This window comes from Patagioenas fasciata, unplaced genomic scaffold (assembly GCF_037038585.1).
Source record: "Patagioenas fasciata isolate bPatFas1 unplaced genomic scaffold, bPatFas1.hap1 Unplaced_6, whole genome shotgun sequence".
NCBI lineage: Eukaryota > Metazoa > Chordata > Aves > Columbiformes > Columbidae > Patagioenas > Patagioenas fasciata.
Window position 1 is genome coordinate 1,069,119 of NW_027288778.1, and position 7,928 is coordinate 1,077,046.

General features: G+C 53.7%; 1 long non-coding RNA gene across 2 annotated transcripts; it reads right to left on the minus strand.

Moving 5' to 3' along the window:
- Positions 1-3,985: 3,985 nt before the first annotated feature.
- On the minus strand, positions 3,986-7,702 carry LOC139826899 (uncharacterized). 2 transcript variants are annotated; one of them, XR_011737009.1, is made up of 5 exons: positions 7,678-7,702; positions 6,706-6,775; positions 6,307-6,370; positions 5,474-5,602; positions 3,986-5,233 (listed from the first exon to the last, which is right to left on the minus strand). It is a non-coding gene; the product is annotated as an uncharacterized lncRNA (long non-coding RNA). The 2 variants fall into 2 exon arrangements; XR_011737008.1 differs by lacking the exon at positions 7,678-7,702 and having other exon boundaries at positions 6,706-7,434.
- Positions 7,703-7,928: the final 226 nt, after the last annotated feature.

Below are 7,928 nucleotides of genomic sequence, written 5' to 3' on the forward strand. Positions count from 1 at the left end.
AATGGGGTCAATGGGGGCAATGGGAGTCAATGAGGGGCAATGGGGATCAATGGGTCAACGGGGTCAATGGGGGTCAATGGGGGTCAATGGGTCAATGGGGGCAATGGGGGCAATGGGGATCAATGGGGGGCAATGGGGGGCAATGGGGATCAATGGTGATCAATGGGGGGCAATGGGGGTCAATGGGGGGTCAATGAAGTCAATGACTCAATGACTCAATGGGGGTCAATGGGGATCAATGGGTCAATGGGGTCAGTGGGGTCAATGGGTCAATGGGAGTCAATGGGGTCAATGGGGGTCAATGGGGGTCAATGGGGTCAATGGGGATCAATGGGTCAATGGGAGTCAATGGGGTCAATGGGTCAATGGGGTCAATGGGGATCAATGGGTCAATGGGGTCAATGGGTCAATGGGGATCAATGGGGGGCAATGGGGATCAATGGGTCAATGGGGTCAATGGGGTCAATGGGTCAATGGGGGTCAATCGGTCAATGGGGATCAATGGGGGTCAATGGGGTCAGTCAATGGGGTCAATGGGGTCAATGGGAGTCAATGGGGTCAATGGGTCCCAGGGTCGCATTCCCGCTGTCCCTGTCCCCGCTGTCCCAGGGCTCAGTGCTCTCTCCTCATTGGTTCCTGGCCTTTTGCATTCATTAATATTCGGTTAATTATTCGTTAAGGTTTTCTTGCCATAGTTGAGCCCAGCAGGAACCCCCGGGGTCCTAAAACCCTCCCTCTCTATGGGTCCCTATGGGGCTCTATGGGTCCCTATGGAGCTCTATGGGTCCCTATGGGTCCCTATGGAGCTCTCTAGGTCCCTATGGGGTTCCATGGGGCTCTGTGGTTTCCTATGGGCCTCTATGGGGCTCTATGGGTCCCTATGGGTCCCTATGGGTCCTTATGGGTCTTAATGGGTCTCTATGGGGCTCCTTGGGTCTCTATGGGTCCCTATGGGTCTCTATGGGTCTCTACGGGTCCCTATGGGTCTCTATGGGTCTCTACAGGCTCTATGGGTCCCTATGGGGCTCCTTGATGCTCTATGGGTCTCTATGGAACCCCCAGGGTCCTAAAACCCTCCCTCTCTATGGGTCCCTTTGGGTCTCTATGGGTCCCTATGGGTCTCTATGGGGTTCCATGGGGCTCTGTGGCTCCCTATGGGCCTCTATGGTCTCTATGGGTCCCTATGGGGTCCTACGGAGCTCTATGGGTCCCTATGGGTCTCTACAGGCTCTACGGTCCCTATGGGTCTCTATGGGGTTCCATGGGGCTCTGTGGCTCCCTATGGGCCTCTATGGTCTCTATGGGTCCCTACGGGGTCCTACGGAGCTCTATGGGTCCCTATGGGTCTCTACAGGCTCTACGGTCCCTATGGGTCTCTATGGGGTTCCATGGGGCTCTGTGGCTCCCTATGGGCCTCTATGGTCTCTATGGGTCCCTCTGGGGTCCTATGGAGCTCTATGGGTCCCTATGGGTCTCTACAGGCTCTACGGTCCCTATGGGTCCCTATGGGTCTCTATGGGTCTCTATGGGTCCCTATGGGTCCCTTTGGGTCTCTATGGGTCCCTATGGGGTTCCATGGGGCTCTGTGGCTCCCTATGGGCCTCTATGGTCTCTATGGGTCCCTATGGGGTCCTATGGAGCTCTATGGGTCCCTATGGGTCTCTACAGGCTCTACGGTCCCTATGGGTCCCTATGGGTCTCTATGGTCTCTATGGGTCCCTATGGGTCCCTTTGGGTCTCTATGGGTCCCTATGGGGTTCCATGGGGCTCTGCGGCTCCCTATGGGCCTCTATGGTCTCTATGGGTCCCTATGGGGTCCTATGGAGCTCTATGGGTCTCTATGGGTCCCTATGGGTCTCTACAGGCTTTACGGTCCCTATGGGTCTCTATGGGGTTCCATGGGGCTCTGTGGCTCCCTATGGGCCTCTATGGTCTCTATGGGTCCCTATGGGGTCCTATGGAGGTGGGTGCTTTTTTCCAACCAAAGTGATTAATGAGTTTTTAGGGTTTATCCCAAATGATGGGAACCCCCGGTTCCTTCCTTCCTTCCTTCCTTCCTTCCTTCCTTCCTTCCTTCCTTCCTTCCCTCCTTCCTTCCCTCCTTGCCCTCTCATAACCGCACGCGAGCCCCGATGCTGAGGGCCCTTGAGCTCCTCCTCGCCTTTGAAAACAACACGGCCGACCTCACCTTGTTGATGATGGGGATCTTCTGGAGCAGGCCAGGGATCCTCTGGAGATCCTCGCAACGTGGTGCTTTCCTTTGAGCCCACGACTTCTCTGCCTGGGGCCTCTTCCCATTGGACGCTCTTGGAGGAGCCACTGAGTTTTTGGAGCTCGCCACCTCTTTTGGATGAAGCTGGAGCAGCTGGGGATGGGCCTGGGATGCTGGGCAGGAAGAGCCAGGGCCGGTGCTGGACCCTCCCCAGCCCATTTCTCTCTGTTCGCTCCTCCAGAATCCTCGGAATCTGATGGCGAAGATGACGAAGATGACGAAGATGACGAAGATGACGAAGATGACGAGCGTGTCCCCACGCGGGAAGACATCAAGAAGCTGATGGAAAGCAAGAAGAAGCAGCAGTCGCTCCAGGAGAGCTTTGGATACCCCAGACCACCCCTTGTGCTTCGGATGCCCACACCACCCCTTGTGTTTTGGATACCCCAGACCACCCCTTGTGCTTTGGATGCCCACACCACCCCTTGTGTTTTGGATACCCCAGACCACCCCTTGTGCTTCGGATGCCCACACCACCCCTTGTGTTTTGGATACCCCAGACCACCCCTTTGGGGAAGACCCTCCGTATGCTGAGGTGTTGCGTCTCCTTCCTCTTCATCCTCTAAAAGGTGTTTGGTGAAGAGCAGAGCTGGAAGCGGGGGTTCCCATCATTTGGGATAAACCCTAAAAACTCATTTTGGTTGGAAAAGACCCTCGAGGTCATGGAGGCCAAGCATAACCCACCCCTGGCACTGACCTGTATCCCTGAGGACGTTGTTTTGTGACACCATGGGGACCCCGCCTTGTCCTCAGGGCCCATTGTGACATCCTGGACACCCCCCATTGTCCCCAGAGCCCATTGTGACATTCCAGGACTTTACTTTGTCCCCAGGGCCCATTTTGGCACCATGGGGGATCCCTTTGTCACTGGGGCCCATTGTGACATCCAAGGACCCCCCCTTGTCCCCAGGGCCCATTGTGACATGCTGGGGACTCCCATTGTCCCCAGGGCCCATTGTGACATCCTGGGGACCCCCTTTGTCCCTGTCGAGGGTTAAGATTCCTAACCCCAACTCCTAACCCCAACTCCTAACCCCAACTCCTAACCCCAACTCCTAACCCCAACTCCTAACCCCAACTCCTAACCCCAACTCCTAACCCCAACTCCTAACCCAGACCATAACGCTAATCCTAATCCTAAACCTAAGCCTAATTCCTAACCGTAAACCCAATCCTAACCCAATCCCTTAACCTTAACCCAATCTCTTAACCCTTATCCCAATCCCTTAACCCTAACCCAAACTCCTAACTCTAAGCCTAAGCCCAACCCAGACGCCTAAGCCCAACCCAGACGCCTAAGCCCAACCCAGACGCCTAAGCCCAACCCAGACGCCTAAGCCAAACTCCTAACACTAAGCCTAACCCTAACGGAAACTCCTAACCCAAACTCCTAGCCTTAAGACTAACCCTAAATCCTAACTCAAACTCCTAACCCTAAGTCTAAGCCTAAACCAAACTCCTAAGCTTAAGACTAAGCCTAACCCAAACTCCTAAGCCTAACCCTAACCCAAACTCCAAAACCTAAGCCTAACCCTAACCCAAACTCCTAACCCTATGCCAACCTTAACCATATTCCTACCCTTTCCCCCTAAACCTGAAGTCTTACTGCTTACACAAACACTATTCCCTAACCCCTAACCTTAATCCTTACTCCTAACATTAACCCTAATACTAACCCTTATCACTAACCACATCCCTACCCACAAGCCCTAAACCTAATCCTAATCAAACCCTAATAATAACCCTAACCCTACCCCTAACACCTATCCCTTCATCTAAACTTCTAATATTAGTCCAATCACTTACTGTAATCCTAAAGCAAGGCTAAATCGAAGACCAACCTCTACCCCTAACTCCAACTCTAAACCTAATGCTTAGCCCTCTTACTCTAATCAGAAATCTATGCCTAAACCTAAAACCAAACTCTATCCCTCACCCAAAACCCCTCACCTTAACTCTAACCCTAATCCTAATCAAACCCTGACCCTACCACTAACTCTAACCCAAACGTAACCCTAACCCCAGCCCTACTTCCTAAAACCAACCCCTAACCCCAACCACTTCCACTGACACTACTCTCTATCCCTAACACTAATCAAATCCTAACCCTAACACATGAACACCTAACCTAAACCCAAATGCAAACACATACCCGAACCTAAAATCCTAACTCTCAGACTAATCCCTAGCTCCTAAGTCTAGCACTAACCATAATTCCTAACCCTAAAGCCTAACTCTAACACATAACCCTAATCCGAAACATCACCTAACTGAAACACATACTCCTAACCCTAACAGTAATTCTAACCCTAACTCTGACCCTTGCCCTACGTTTAACCCTATTTCTAACCTTCGATCTAACCCTCCCCCTTAAACATAAATCAAACCCGTAACCCCAAAGTCTAACCCCACTCCCTAATTCCTAAGCCTAACCCTAACTGTAACTCCTAACACTTCCCTTTACCCTAAATCGAACCCTATACCTTAACCCTACTACTTAACCCTAACTTAAACCTCATAGAACCCAATCACAAACTTCTAATCCTAACCCTTAACGCTATGCTCTAACCTCTTGCCCAAAGTTTAATCCTAACTCTAACACTAAGTCTAACCCAAAACCTGACCCATAACCCTCACTCAAAACCCTAACCATGCTCCCTAAGCCTATCCCAAACTCTAACCCTAACTCTATCCCCTAACCCAAAACCTTACCTAACACTAACCCTCAACCTTAACTAAAACCTAACCCTTATCTAAATGCTAAACCTAAACCTAATCCTAACCCTAACTCTAAATCTAACCCTAACTTAACCCTTAAACTAAGCCCTAATTTTTACCCTAACTCTAACCTTTACTGTAAATCCTAACCCTAAGACAGCTGGGAGCCAAAAGGCTGAGCTGAGGACGCAGCTGAAGGTCGGCTTTTCAGGATTTGCCTGATGCAGTGCAGATGAGGACAGCCTGCAGAACAGGAAAAGAGGCTGACATGATCTGAAGGCCAGGTCCGGAGCCCCCCTCTTCCTCCACACTCCACAGTGCACAAGCACAGCACTCAATTGCTACCATCTTAGCCAACCCAAGAGAACAGGAGAGGTGGCTGCTGAAATCACTCCCTCCCCCGGGCCACCTGCCATGCAGTTGTCTCGTGGAGTACTGGCCTTGCTGCCAGTCAGGAGCCTGAGAGCGACTGGCACCACTAACCTCGACTTGCCAAAAGGCCCAGGAGTTGGGCTGGGTGCTGTCCATGGGGAAGGTGTGCTTGGCAAATTGGGAATGAGGTGGTGTGCAATGGTCGCTTCTGCTCGCCTTCCACAGGATGCTGCGCTGCAGCTATTGACATGAAAAAAAAAACAACAAACTTGGTGATCTAAAGAAAAGAGGTTTCCATGAGCCAAGAGAAGAAAATAAGAAGGAGAGCCCAGAGAAAAAGGAAGGGTAAAGACACAGCAGGGGAGAGGACAGTGGGGGTGGTCAACAAATCAGAAGTGTTTTCTGTTAGAAGCAGAAAGGAAAAAAGGAAGGAGGGAAATGTAAACACCAGAAACCCCAGCGCACTGTCCTGAGCCCTGGCTGCACAGCGGCGCCCAGAGGGCCGGTCCCAGCCACTGCCTGGAGGCTGCAGAGTCTCCTCCTCCCATCACCCCAGGGGACAGGATACCCAGAGAAGATTGGCGAGGCCACCCCGCTCCAGGGACTGGCACCCCCGCCCCTCTGTCCTGAGCAAGAAGACAGGAGGCATTCCTCCAGCCTTAATCCGGGATGGGAACAACAGCAGGGACCTGGCCCTGCACCCCAAACCAGAGCAATTGCTGCAGCCCTGGGGCTGAGGGGCTCTCCCTGTCTGCCTCCAGCTGAGCAAGACACCCAGCATCTGGTCTACACTGTCCCCAACACAATCTCCAGATCACAAGACACAAGGCACCTATTGAAGACCCCAGGCAGAAGCTCAGACTCACTTTTTGGCACAAAACACCAGCTTCTTGGCTGGTAGTGGTGACATGGTGCTCTGGCCCTGAACAGCCTTCAGGACTCACCTGGCCTGTCACTGGTGAAGACACGGGTCTGTTGGTCACAGCTTTTTTCACCTGATCAGAGGCGCTGGCCCCAAGAGATAAAACAGAGCATGAGCACAGGGCCCCAGACTGCACCAACACCCTGAGCCTGCCCCCAGCCAGGCCCTGGCCAGCACGCCATGAGGGACGGCTGCACTGTCCCCCACAGCGCGGAGCCTCACTGGAGGAGTCGTGGCTCATGCTCAGGCAACGGGCTCTGCTTTGCCAGACAGAGGCAGCACAACAACAGCAGCTGCTTCCCTCTTGCCCACACCCTGCCTGACACTGGCAGTTAAGCAGCCTTGAGAGCAGGAACGGTGCAGCTGCAGGAACATCCCCTGTGAGAGCAGAGCTCCCCCCACCCAGACCCTGCCCCAGTACCTGATCTCCAGCGCCAGGTCCAGGAAAGGGTCAGAGGTCTCCCAGATGCTCCTGCACACTGAGAACTTCACTGCAAAAGCAAGAGCAGTAAGCACACCCTGGCACAACACCTGCACCCAACACCACCCCAGCACAGCACAGGCAGCTGCCGTGTTCCCCCTCTCCAGCTTTGGGCTCTGGGATGTCGGCACCAGGATTCACAGCGTGCAATTCCACTGCGTGCTGGGACAGCAAGTGTTGCTCCGTAACTGCCAACGTGGGTTCTTCAGCTGGTGGCAAAGAGCTGGGGCCCACAGCCAACAGCATTTTCCATCACCACAACACACCCCACAACCCACAGGAACATCCAGACTGACCAGCTGCAGCTCTGGAGAAGTTACACACACTCAGCAGTTTTCCCAAAAGGTTTTTGCTCCAAGGCTCTCAGGGAAACCACTGCCCTGAGAGTCACAGGCCCAGGACCTGGCAGCCAGCGCTCACCACGGGAGCACAGGGATCTGCCAAAGATCTGGTGAACCAGCACGGTGGTCTGGTGATCCAACCTGGAGACAGCAGCACCAGAGCTCACACTGCCCCTCCGCAATGGCCACCTCCGTGAGCCACCGCAGGATCCAAACCCATCCCAGTGGCAGCTCCTCTCTCCTTCCAGTCAGGAGCATCTTGCCAACATTTATCCAGCACTTGCAGTGGCCACTAAGCAGGCCTGGAGCTGTCAGGAGAAAGGACTCCCTGGAGCTCACCCAGCTCTAAACCCAGCCCCAACCTGCTGCTGCCTCGGCAGCCGGCACTGCGAGCGGCGCAGAGACGGAGCAGTTGGCAAAGAGCTTTGCAAGGCAGAGCCCTCTGGGGCACAGCACTGAGCTGGACCCACTTCCCCTCTGCGTGACCGAGCGTCAGCCAAGAAAGCAGCAAGCTAAATTTCACAGGAACGGAAAATTAACATGGAAACGCTCATTTGTTCCCAGGTCGTACCTGTGGGATCGCCCCGAGGCTCACAGACACACTCAGGTGAAGCAGTCAAGGAGCCGCTGCCTACAGGGACGGCTGGAATCGAGCAGAAAGGAAAAGCGTTTCCATTTCACGTTGTGAAATGACCTGCAGCGCCTGGACGGGGGTCAGGCAACAACACGGGACCCAGACGCATGCTGAAATTGCCAAAGCTGCAGAGGGGCTGCAGAGCCCTTGTCTGGGACCTGGCAGCTTCCAAACTACTGTGTCCAGGC